Below are 12,552 nucleotides of genomic sequence, written 5' to 3'. Positions count from 1 at the left end.
GAGGGGCACACTCCCCCCCCGTCAGCCGAGTACTCTCGGCAGGGAACTGGCTCACCCGTTCTCCGACCTGAACGGTCAGGAAATCCTCTCGCGAAAATTTCACACTCGCGACATAGACAACGCGCTCCTCCTAACACGCTTACATGATTTAATTCGCCGGAAGATTTAAAGGTCCGTGACAACACGTGCGACACTGCCGCCGCCGCGCGCGCCCCGCGCCACCGAGTTCCGCGCAGCGATATCAGTATCGCGCCGACTGCCGGAGCGATACCTCATCCGCGTAAAAACTATAAATACGCACCGATCGTCGTTTCGCCCAATTCACGGCCAATTTTATTCGCGGCTATTTGTGCATTCCATCGATATTATATATTGTTACTCTTTTTATTTCAATAAACTATTGTTACAATATAATTTCGCCTAACATCTAACTCGAATCTCTAGACCAAATTTTTATCTCCAACGTCCTCACTTTCCCCACCTGTTGACCGACTGACCGCTGTCCGTGTGAGAAAGCGAGACTGTTTTAAACTAATTACGAAAACAATACAAAATTATATTTGTAACAAAATGAAAAGATTAGCGAAAACTTCACATCCGATCCTTGCGTTGGGGTCTTTACCAATCTTTCTAGAATCTATCATTTTAGTAAGGCGAAAGATTGCATTTTGCACTTCGAATATAACAACACTTTTAACACTTTTTTAGAAAAACTGTCAAACTATCCGTGCGTCCACTTCTTACTGTGTTCGATTGGCACTGTGTCCGATTGGCACTGTGTCCGATTGTTACTGTGTCCGATTGCAGCTACCATATGTTCATTTCCTACTGTGTCCGATTGGCACTGTGTCCGATTGACACTGTGTCCGATTGGCACTGTGTCTGATTGGCACTGTGTCCGATTGCCACTGTGTCCGATTGCCACTGTGTCCGATTGTCACTGTGTCCGATTGTCATTGTGTCCGATTGCAGCTACCGTATATCCATTACCTACTGTATCCGATTGTTACTGTGTCTGATTGTCACTGTGTTCAATTGTTACTGTGTCCAATTGTCACTGTGTCCGATTTCAATTACTTTGTGTCCTTATTGTGTCCGTTTGGACCTGTGTTCGATCTATTCAACTTGCTGTGTCCGATTTATTCTGTGCGCAACTGGGACTCACTCGTAAAAATACTTAAGAGATTACGGCAAAACAATTTAAAATTACAGTTGGATAAATGCGAATTTTTTGAGAAAAGAAGTAATTTACTTAGGGCATATTATAACCGAAAATGGAATATTGCCCGGTCCGACTAAATTAAAAGCCATGAATAAATTTTCAGTACCAAAAAAGATAAAAGTCATTTGTACAGTCATTTATCGGACTAGCCGGGTATTATCGAAAATTTATTGAAGACTTTTCTAAAATTCTAAACCTCTAACGAAATTAACAAAGAAAGACGCAAAGTTTGTCTGGATATCAGAACAGCAATACGCGTTTGAAACATTAAAAAATAAATTAACGTCCGCACATGTGCTAAATTATTCAGATTTTTTGCGAGAATTCATTGTCACGACGGACGCATCCGATTACGCGATAGGAGCCATGTTATCCCAAGGCACAGTAGGACAAAACTGTATGCTAGCCGAGTATTATCGCGAGCCAAAATTACAATACCACTAAAAAGGAACTTCTTGCGATAATTTGGGCTTTAAAACATTTTAGACCGTATCTATACGGGGCGAAATTTAAAATAATAACGGATCATAAACCATTAATATGGTTGTTTAACGTCAGTGACTCCAGATCAAGACTGATCCGATGGAGATTCTGCAACTTGAAGAATATGATTACGAGATTATTCATAAGGCAGGGAAAGCCAACGCGAATGCGGATGCATTAAGTAGAAATGTATTGACGGTCACACGAGACGAAGAGATAACTAATTCAATCCCCGTAAAAGAATATAACGAAGAATATAACGAAGAAGAGAAGTAACAAATATTATATGAATATCATGATGCGCCCATAGGAGGACATCAAAGAATGACTACGCACGCGCGTATGCCAATACATTATTCATCATATAAATATTTTCAGATATGTATATAGTACAGATATATATATATATATATATATATATATATATATATATATGTAGTATATAGTATATGTATAGTATATGTATATAGTAGATATGTATATTGATGAATGCGTGTACATATTTTCAGATTTTCATTAAAACAATGGAGTAAAAATGATGATAAATGGAAAACAACTTCAAGAGTTGTTTAGTTAACTTCAATAGTTAACTTCAAGAGTAAAAAGAATTATGTTCCTCGATATCAAAAATAGTTTAACGAAAGGTACCATATGTATAAGCATGGTATGTAAATTTATAATTTAACTCAATTATTATTTTTCTATATAAGATAACGCATCAATGACAACAAAATAAATTTTCTTTTGTTCGTTGTTTATAGAAACATAATAACCAAATATTAAATTTTATAATTGAAAGCCACAATGGAAAGATTTCTAATCAATACTATAAGAACCAATACATATTGATAAAGGAGAATACAAAAAATAAAAGGTCACGCCTTATGGAGTAAGTATATTTATGTTAATTATCAAGGTATGTAACATAAAGTATAAACATAATTTGCATATCTTCTTCTTCGTATGGTAGGACTATTGTCCTGTCTTTTCTGCCTCGGAATCAGGCCTGTATCTTCGATGATCCAATTGAGCCATCTGGGTCATTAGTTCGTGGCCGCCATACTTGATCATTTCATTGTCAATGTCTGGTGATTTATGGTTTTTCAGTTTATTTGGTTGCTTGAACTTCCTCTAATGTGATCCTATCAGCGTCAGTATTGTTTTGCGTTTCTCTTCTGGTTTCTTCTGGCTCCTCTCTGGTATCCTCTTGCTGATAAAAATTTTCAAAGTGCAATATCCAGGTTTCCGATTTGATAGAGGTTATGCTTATTTCCTCGTTAATTGGTTTTTTCTTGTTTTGTAACATATTTCGTATCTTCTTCTAACCTCCGCACAGGTAGTGTTCCATGTTCTTCGAGAATTTCTCCTTAGTAGTCCTTTTTGATATGTTTTATTTCGCTGAGCATCCTGTTTTTTATTCCTTTATATTTTCCATGTTCCTCTAGTGTTCTGTTGTTGCAGTACCTTATATATGCATTCCTTTTCTCGTTTGCTAACTTTCCACTTCATTTGTAAATCACGGTTTGTTATTATTTCTGTTTGCGTTAATTGTTCTCATTTCTATGGCTTTCTTGGCACTGTTCATTATGTTCTGTTTTATTTTCTCCTATGCTTCCTCAGTTGTATCGGTTTCTGTGATGGGATTGGCAGCAATTTTTTTCTCAACCTATTCTAATAGAGGACTTTTGTGCTGTCGCTGTTAAATGACTCTATGTTGAATTTGTGAACATAGTTTGCTGGCCTCTTCTTTTTCTTTTCCGCATGTGATGATCGCTACTCACACAGCACTAGCCTGTGCTGCGTGTCTACGTTTGCTGACACCAGCGTGCGCACATCGAGTATCCTGTACGAATGAATTGCCTTGTTGATTACGTGATCGATCATGGATTTTTGCCTCTAGTGATCAATGTGTATTTTTGTTGCTCTCTATGATCGAAACCGCGCATTAACAATACGAAAAACGTATTGTTAATGCGCGGTTCGTTCTGGACACAGGAAGACTAGCATGTTCCCGTTTTCGTTCCGTGTTTCTTCATTGAATCTTTGCACGACTGCTGGTATGTAGTTGTTCTCAATTCTCGAATTAAAGTTACCCATTAGGAATATGTTGTCTTTGGCTAGTTGTTTCAGTACCTCTTGCAATTCTTTCGTTCCTGGATTTATTCATATCCGGCGTATATACTTATCACATGCATATGCTCATTGGCTACTTTTATCGTGGTGTATATTAAATATTGATTGACATATTTCACCTTCTCCTTGAGATCTTTAAATTCTTCATGGATCAGTATACTAACACCCGCCAGCGTCCTGCAATTCTTTTCCATTCCGCCGTAGAGCAAGATGCAGTTTTTTTTTATCTTGTGTTTCCCCTTCTTTTCTTCTTTCAGAGAGTGCACATATGTTTATTTTATGTCTGTTCATTTCTATTATTACTTTCTGCTCCTTGTTGTTTGACGATGTTATGTTCCAACAGCTAAGTTGTAATTTATCTGTTCGCCATGTTCGCTTTTTCCTTTTCTGTGCCGTGTCATTCATCTTTGAGTTTGTCCAGTATCCGAAGCTCCATTAGCAGTAATGTGAGCACTGAGTCTTTTTTACGATAGGTAGGTTGCTAGCCTTGCCTATCCTCCTTTTGCAACCGGACTTGGAACCGTTTTTGACGGAGTTTAATTTGCATTGTAGTAATAAAAATAATATTAATATTTTACAGAAAAGTCCAAAACTGACAGTCGCCGCTGACGAAATAAAGTAAGTATAAAGCCATCTTCACACACGCACGCACGCACGTACGCACGCACACACGTTTTCATTTCATCTCATTCAAAGTTACATCTCTCTTTTTTCTTTATCCTCTTCCCTCTTACCTTTTCTTTTTTTTCCTCTCTCTCTCTCTCTCTCTCTCTCTCTCTCTCTCTCTCTCTCTCTCTCTCTCTCTCTCTCTCTCTGTGTGTGTGTGTGTGTGTGTGTGTGTGTGTGTGTGTGTGTGTGTGTGTGTGTGTGTGTGTGTGTGTGTGTGTGTGTGTGTGTGTGTGTGTGTGTGTGTGTGTGTGTGTGTGTGTAAATCTGTCACATGGGGCATCGTTCATCCACGATGAAATTCATTCGTCAAGCTACAACGATATAAAGATATCATAGATATCTCTACAAGGTAAGTGAATGAAAGAGAGAGAAAGAGATAGAGAGAGAGAGAGAAAGAGAGAGAAAAAATAAGTGAGAAATCACATAGGTGCATACTATCGCGTATGGTAAACACGTCGGACGGTGAGTTGTGCCGTCCCCGCCTACCTTCCGTACGCGTCTCGTTATTCGCTAACTTTTTTCTTTTATAATTTAAAATGTAATCGTCGGACATTTTTGTAGAGGAAAAATCGTCTCAGAATTAATTTAGGAGTACGTCCTTGCAAGGACACAGGGTTGTTCTGAATCACCCTGTGTATATGTATGTATATATATGTATATATATATATATATATATATATATATATATATACATATATATATATATATAATTATATATACATTCTCATCTACAATTTGTCGATGTAGTATGGACTCGCACCACATCTATTTTACGAGACATGATTTTATCAGCAGTGTCGCAAAATAGATGTGACTTGTAGTTCTATGGCTTAATTATAGATATTGATGGCAGCAGTGTACGGCGATTTCTACGGTGTCACGAAAAAAGCTGACGTGGCCGCTCTTAGGTTTCTCTCTGGAGGCAAATCGCCTAGGGTTACTCTGCCAAGAAAAATCCTTATATTGGCCATTCGGAACCGGCGTAAAACTGGTAGTCATATATCCATGTCAACAATACGCGCATGGATATATGCAGGGATTCAGCCAAAACCCATGAAAGATTATAGAGCTTGAAGAAGAAGAACATATCAAAATAACATGCAAAAACAAGGGTAATCTTAATAAAAAATATGTTGTAGATAGTCTTTGGTTTAATCATTTTCAGCATTATCTAAATATACATTTTCATATTTAATGTCTTCATCTTCGAGCACAGGACAAGATAGTATTTCACTTTGTGATATAGCAGATATATGAAGTAAAATGGATGAATTTTGATCAAATGGCTGTATGGCTTTTGGCTGATTAGCATTTGAAGATAGTGTTGTTGTGAATTTGGAAATTGTTTTTTCGATTTGATCTAACTTTGGACGAGTTTGCTTTTCATGCAAAGTACAGGGATGGGCTGTACTTTTATAATTCTAACATGAAACTACTGGTTGTACAAGATATGGCTGATCTAATGAAATTTCTGTGAACATCGGATTTATTGGTGGCGTAGTTGAAATCCCAGAAAATTGCTGAAATGTCGGATAATTTTTAGGAAAGGGGAATTCAAATTCTATGAGTCCTGTGAATAACTTTTGCGTTTGCTGTAAGAAGACATTATTAATTGAACATTTTTTTCTCAAGCTTGCGTTGCTCTTCTATTGAAGAAAAACTATTGTTTTTGCTAGTAGCTTTTCTTGCAATTCAATTATTTGTTCTGCAAAATTTTGCATAATATTTCTTAAGCCAGATCGTGGATCTTCACATCTTGGGTGTATAGATGTTTCATATATTTTACGTATTTTAAAAAAAAGCGTAGTTGTTAAAAGCGTATAGTTGTTAAAATCATCAAGTTCATATGAATTGAAGGGAGGCATTGAGGTGGTACTCCTGTCTTCTGATAAACAACTTTTGATAAACAATTAGAAGAACAGCTTGATGATAATGATAGAGGTAAACTATGTTGTGTTTAGAAGATGATGAACTTTTGTGAGGAATTGAAGTAAATGTCGATAGGCTAGAGCAACTATTGGTATGTTTCACAAATTTTTCTGTCTGTGATTCACTACAATTTTTTGATACAGACATTTCACTATTATTTGCACAATCATAATCAAAGAGCTTATCTAAACAATACATCATTAATTTTATATCTGTGACATTATGTATTAATACATGTGTGATAATGTTTTAATATATATATATATATATATATATATATATATATATATATATATAAAATATTTATAATAATTAATTTGATATAGCATTGCCGCAATAAATATAAACATTTGAGACTGTACTTGTACTTGGATCAGGAGACAGTATGATAGAATCTATATCGTTTTGATTTACAATTGGTAGCTAAATATCTCCCTCTTCAAAAAGATGACATTTTACTTTATTTTTTATTCCTACGCCACTTACCGATAAAGTTTCTATTGTAGTTTTAAATTGTTTTGTAAACAAAAAAATCATTAAATATAAAACTAAATACACTGCAAAAGCTGTAATCGCAACGAATTGAAACTCATTATCAGTTCCACAAAATAAATATTGTAGTCATTAACAACAATTATAATGTTTGTTCTTATTTACATACTTTTCATTGCTTTAAACTTGTCCAAAAGTTATGTGTTTTATTATATTCTTTACTTTTAAATATTTTTTCTATTTTTTTAAATATGTCTGCGGATCGAAATTTCTTTCCATCCATTAATTGTATCACTTGCAATTCTTTTATAATGCTAAAAAGCACTCCGTTTCTTTAATATATCAAAAAGTCTTCTTTTTTTCTTGATTTTTGTTTATGATAACAAAAATAACAAATAAAAGATTTGTGTAACTCGTATGAAACAACATGTGATATATTTTTTACTATTCTATTCTGTGATTTATTACTATTCTATTTCTTTTATTTTTTGTTTTAAATTGTAGCGGTGGCTACTTAACAGAATTTACAACACAGATCACGATTTAATCCTTAACCGGGCGTGTCGCGGCACTAAATGCCGCAAAATTTGTTTAATGCAGGTCTTTTTTTTTATTACCAACCTTCTGTATTTCTCATTTAATATCTCAACCATGAGACAATACAACTGCCGCATTTTTCCTATTAAGTAATTAGCCGTTTATCCACTTTAAAATCAGTAGACATTTTGCGGCAGAGTGTCGCACGCGCCTCAGAACGTAAGGAAAATCATGCTTATATAAATAATTATAATAATGCGAGATGTTGAATCATTCCTCACATTTTAATTTATTTTTACTCACATTAATGCTTAATATCTCTTTAGATTAGAGTTAAGTTTTAAGTTATGTTTTAAAAAGCTTAAACAATATAAATTTTGAAACAATCTTCCAGACATCCTGAATTCAAATCTTGTCCTAAGTTTCCTAAGTCTTAAAAATATCCTGAATTAAGATTATTCTGTAAATACTGGAAAAAATGGAGGAAGATAACATACAAGAAGAAATAAATGATTTTAGTTAATTTCATTTTATTTTTTTTATTTTAGTTTGTAACGGAGCGCCCCTCCCTTCATTCCTCCGCTCCATTCCTCCTCCGAAATTTCCCCCGATCGACCATCCGTCAGGGACCGCCGAACACCAGGCGAAGTGCGGCAGTGGCCGCAAAGAGGCAGTAATGCCTCCTTTTTTAAATACATCCATACGCGAACTCCGAAGCATCGGAGAATACCACGAAAACATGTATGTTTTCGTGGTATTTCCCCGCACCGCGCCAAGCGTCGCGCCAACAAGCGCTAACGCACTCTGCACTGCGCCACGCACCGTACCGCCGAGCGTGAACGCGTCCCGCGCCGCACCGACGCCGCGCCACGCAACCGAGCGAGCGTCCCACACCGCGCCACGACCGCGTCCACAAGCGCGTAACCACTCCCGCACCGCGCCGTTCCCACTGAATTCCTTCCCTATCTTTAATCATCCCCCGCTCCTATCCCCAAAAAACCAATTATACCCGATCCTTTTTTCCGCTCCTGGGGAGAGGGATGCTAACCCCGAGATCGACCAATCCGACCGATCCGACCGAAAATACTGAGGTCAATCTCGAGTATAAAAAGGCATTGCTCTCCACAGGAAATGACTCCTCGTTTACTCCTGTTCCTAGCTCGTTTTCCGAGAGCTCGTCTCAAGGAAACGAGCATCCGAAACCGGTAGCAAACCTGAGATTTGTTGGGGCTCTCCCCAACGCGCCAAGTTCGCTTGGCCTGGCCGAAAGCCGTCTCCGTATCTCGAACGGCAAGCCGCGAGTTGCTGGGGTCTCCCCAGCGCGTCGAGTTCGCTCGACCCGACTTCGCCGTTCCCGAGATTTCACCACCGAGTATCGGGGTTCTCCCCGATATCACCTCTCCGAGCACCAAGGTACACCCTGGTCGGCCGAGTTCACTCGGCACCGCCACTTTCTTCTCCGCACGCAGCCGGGGCCCTCCCCGGCTGGCCGAGTTCATTCGGCATTCACGCAGACAGACGAGGGGCACACTCCCCGTCCGCCGAGCTCTCTCAGCAGGAAACGGGCACACCCGTTCTCCGATCTAAACGATCCGACGACCTCGCGAAATATCCTTCCTTGCGACAACACCCGCGACACGCGTGCACGTTTAAATCAACGCCGATTTAAAGGCCCGCGACGAACACGTGCGACACCACCGCCGCCGCGCGCGCCCCGCGCCACCGAACTGCGTGCCGCGCTCAGTATCGCGCCGACCGCCCGAGCGATATCTTATTTTATCCACGCACTATCCGCGCGCCGATCGCCGTCTCGCCCGTCCACGGCCACAATTGACGCGAAGATTCGATGCATTCCATCGCACCACTATTGGTTAAATAAAGCATCGTTATTTGTTATAATTATCGCCTAACAATTTAATAACAACTTTCTGTCTCCAACGTCCTCGCTTCCCCTCCTGGCAACCGACTGACCGCTCTCCCCGCGGGAAAGCGAGACCGTTTTAAGTTGATTTTAATATTTTTTTATTTTAATTTATTTTATATCATTACCTTATAAGAACATTGTTATTATTTTTCTATATTTGATTTTAAATTGATGTCTTTATTTTAAAACAATTACCTTATTTTTAATTTTCTACTTACATCTAACCAAACTTTTATTTTTTATAAGAAAGTAGACACAAAATTTTAATATTACAATTTTAATATTACAGTTAAATTTTAATATTATATTTTATTATTATATATTATATTATTGTGCGGAATTGAGACGCCGTTCACTGGCACAACTCTCGATTGAAGATTCAACTGAGGATGATAGAATGATGAGCTTTTTTGAGACAGATTACATTAATTTAATAAGTCAACTGTTACAATGAAACAGTGTCCAGATTGTAGAATTTAATTCACAGTAGCGTACATGTTGAGAAAATAGACTATATGTTCGCTAGATAGATTGCACGCACTGAATGATTCGTATGAATTGCGTGATCACGTGATGAGAGAATGTATATATATATATATGTATGTATATATATGTATATATATATATATATATGTATATATATATATATATATATATATATATATATATATATATATATCCATCTTGTTTTTCTTACTGCGTGAGAAGGAAACATGGATATTCAATTTATTGATGAAAAGTTGTCTCTTCTAACCTGGTACTAAATATATAAATAAAGCAGGAAAATGTGAGTCTGAACCTATTCTTAACTGCAAAAATAATAAAAATAAATCATTAGCAAGTGGAATATTGCTATGCGATTTACGAATAATGCGGAGCTCTTGAAGCTGCCGATACATTGTTAGGTATTCCTTTATATGGAACTGATTGAAATACAACTATTAAATGGTTAGATGTTAATCAGATACGATCCAGAAAATTGAAACATTGTAAGGATATTGAAATTCTTGATAATAAATCTATAGATGTATTTTGTCCATCTGTAATGATGAGCATTATTCAAATAGACCAGAAGAAATAAAACATACATCACTTTATGAATTTGTGTAATGATATGATATTGTTACGTTCGAGATTCTAGAGGGAAGGTAAATACCTTCGGTCAGGAGGAGGAGAACTCGGGTGGACGCACGGAACTGTTGTTGCTCTCATAGATCAACGTCGTGGGGTCGATCCGCGAGTCAAATGCGCGTCCTAAGAGGAACCGGGTTAGCGTCGGCGACGTTATAACCCTTACCTGCGCCAGCGTTATCGGTGGTCCGTTTTAGGTCAGAGAACCGAATCTTTAACCAAGGATGGACCTCGTGCGATCTTCAGGGAGCCGTAAACGGTTCGGGGTCAAGTTTTTTAATAAATAAATAGAGACGGAATTCGAGTTAACTATGATTTAATAAAAAAAGGAAATACAATATATTAATTCTACGATCTTACGAAATGGCGCAACTATTACAGTGTACATTTGAATATGGAGTTCTGCTTACAAAATTTTCATACATAGAACTTCAAATAATAGAAAAATCCGATATCTATATTTCCAATTGTTCTGATTGTTCTAATTGTTCTAATTGTTCTAATTGGAGCAAAAAATTAGTTATTGCGAGTATGTCAACGGGATCAGGACGCAGGTGTGACGGAGGATTAGGGTGAGCGCTACGGAAAGCTTTCACAGGGACAAGGAAGGGGGTCACGGGAAATGTACATTGGGATTATATCGTGGATTTGATGATTTGAAATTTGATCCCAAAACTGGTTGTCGGGCTTGAATTTTCTTTTAATGTAAAAAGCTCTCGGTGGTGGATGGGTGGGAGCGAGAAATTGGCGGACGAGATCGTAGAACTTCTCCACGTCGAAGTTCTCTGGAGTGCATTGTTTCTCGAAATCTGCCGCGGAGCGGAGGGCGGTGGCGTATTGTTGTAAAGAGATGTTAGAGAGTCTCGGTTCTATTTCGATTAACCGTTCCGCGAGTTTCTCGGCGTGTCCGGTTTCGCGACGAATCCGTTTGTTTAGCTTCTCCCGACGGTGTCGCAATTCTCGTTTCGTTTGCTTGTTCGGGATGGCTTTCGTTTGGTTCACTATGTAAATATAAGAATTACATGAGAGAGAGTGTGAGGTGAAAGTGATAAAAAAATTGAGGAATCGTGATAAGGCAGCTTCACCAAATCAATCGGCGACTTGCCAGATTGGAATGTTGTGGAATTGGGGGAGGCAGCTTCACCGAGTCAATCGGCGGCTTGCCAAGTCAGAATATGGAGAAATCAGGGAAGGCAGCTTCATCGAGTTAATTGGCGGCTTGCTAATTAGGAATGTTGAAATGTTTTAAGGAAACAATTATGTCAAGATCGCGAATCAAACAGCCAGTCTACCACGGGAAAGAGTGATAAAAATGGACTTACTTTTGTTGGGGGGGGGGGCTGGTGATGGAAGAGAGGTGTGGTGCCTAGGCTGGATCGTGGATCGAATCACAGGAAAATGAAAGTATCGCGCACAGATTCTAACTGAGAAAAAAAATTTTTGCAACAACCTCTCGTTCGTGAAGGCGTGGAGCGATGAGAAGAGAGAAGAGAGCGATCCGCTCCAAGTCGCGGTTTATAAGGAGTTCCGGAAGGGTGGGAATATTTGAGATGGATTTTTTCGTTGGCTTGTCGAATGATATTTTAGAAAAATTGCGAGTATAGAGAAAGGAAGTGAGCAGTGTTCTGTGAATTGTAGTTATTTTTTTTTTATTCCGGATTTCCTAGTGAATGACGGAATTTGTTAGTGAAAATTCTATCCACCATTCCACATCCTCATTCATTGGTGTGCCCGCCAACGGCCGGCTAATCGCTTCTTCTTGATTGGCGTTTCCCCACCAATTTGGGGAGTGTCATCTTCGAACGATCTGACGCGTTTCTTATCCGTTAAGAATTTGGTTTTGTTAATATTTTTGAATTTTATTGGTATGTCATAAATTTTTCGATGTCGATAAAGTTGTCTATCGCAAAAAGAAAAAAAATTATTTTTAGATAGTGAGACGTATCTCGAAAGGAATTTGTATATTTTTTATATATTTATTTAGGGTCTTTCTAGATCGTTCGAGGCACCTTTTTCTTTTTTCGAAAGAGAA

General features: G+C 38.1%; 1 pseudogene; it reads right to left on the bottom strand.

Moving 5' to 3' along the window:
* Positions 1-5,594: 5,594 nt before the first annotated feature.
* Positions 5,595-7,684, bottom strand: LOC148937456 (uncharacterized; annotated as a pseudogene).
* Positions 7,685-12,552: the final 4,868 nt, after the last annotated feature.

This window comes from Pogonomyrmex barbatus, unplaced genomic scaffold (assembly GCF_055798465.1).
Source record: "Pogonomyrmex barbatus isolate J1 unplaced genomic scaffold, ASM5579846v1 scaffold14, whole genome shotgun sequence".
Lineage (NCBI taxonomy): Eukaryota > Metazoa > Arthropoda > Insecta > Hymenoptera > Formicidae > Pogonomyrmex > Pogonomyrmex barbatus.
Note: the sequence above shows the minus strand (reverse complement) of the source record. Positions and strands in the feature narration are given on the sequence as shown.